Raw genomic sequence first — 1,020 nt, 5'->3', positions numbered from 1 at the left:
AGCTGCACTGCTCTCCCCTCTCAGCCTGGAGCTGCACTGCTCTCCCCTCTCTTCCTGGAGCTGCACTGCTCTCCCTGTCTGCCTGGAGCAGCACTGCTCTCCCCTTTCTGCCTGGAGCTGCACTGCTCTCCCCTCTCTGCCTGGAGCTGCACTGCTCTCCCCTCTCTGCCTGGAGCTGCACTGCTCTCCCCTGTCTGCCTGGAGCTGCACTGCTCTCCCCTGTCTGCCTGGAGCTGCACTGCTCTCCCCTTTCTGCCTGGAGCAGCACTGCTCTCCCCTCTCTTCCTGGATTTACACTGCAATCCCCTCTCTGTCTGGAGCTGTACTGCTCTCCCCTCTCTGCCTGGAGCTGCACTGCTCTCCCCTCTATGCCTGGAGATGCACTGCTCTCCCCTGTCTGCCTGGAGCTGCACTGCTCTCCCCTCTATGCCTGGAGATGCACTGCTCTCCCCTGTCTGCCTGGAGCTGCACTGCTCTCCCCTCTCTGCCTGGAGCTGCACTGCTCTCCCCTCTCTGCCTGGTGCTGTACTGCTCTCCCCTCTCTGCCTGGAGCTGCACTGTCTGGTGCTGCACTGCTCTCCCCTCTCTGCCTGGAGCTGCACTTCTCTCCCCTCTCTGTCTCGAGCTGCACTGCTCTCCCCTCTCTTCCTGGACTTACACTGCTCTTCCCTCTCTGCCTGGTGCTGCACTGCTCTCCCCTCTCTTCCTGGACTTACACTGCTCTTCCCTCTCTGCCTGGTGCTGCACTGCTGACCCCTCTTTGCCTGGAGCTCCACTGCTCTCCCCTCTCTGATTGGACCTATGCCAGTTACATGAATGGTGCTGCTGGACACGTGACTTTGTCTCACTGTGGTCTCCCTCTTAGCATTGCAGAATTACTCATGTTTTCTCTGGCATAGGGCCAGTTTTTTTTCTGTTTTGTGGTGCCTCCCTCCTCCTCTCCTCCTCTCCTCCATTATCCACCCACAGGAAAGGTGCTTTCTTCCCCTCTTTCTCTTAGTTTTTTTTGTTTTCATTTTT

The sequence above is a fragment of the Salmo salar genome, chromosome ssa07 (assembly GCF_905237065.1).
Source record: "Salmo salar chromosome ssa07, Ssal_v3.1, whole genome shotgun sequence".
NCBI classification, from domain to species: domain Eukaryota; kingdom Metazoa; phylum Chordata; class Actinopteri; order Salmoniformes; family Salmonidae; genus Salmo; species Salmo salar.
This window is presented reverse-complemented; position numbering follows the sequence as displayed.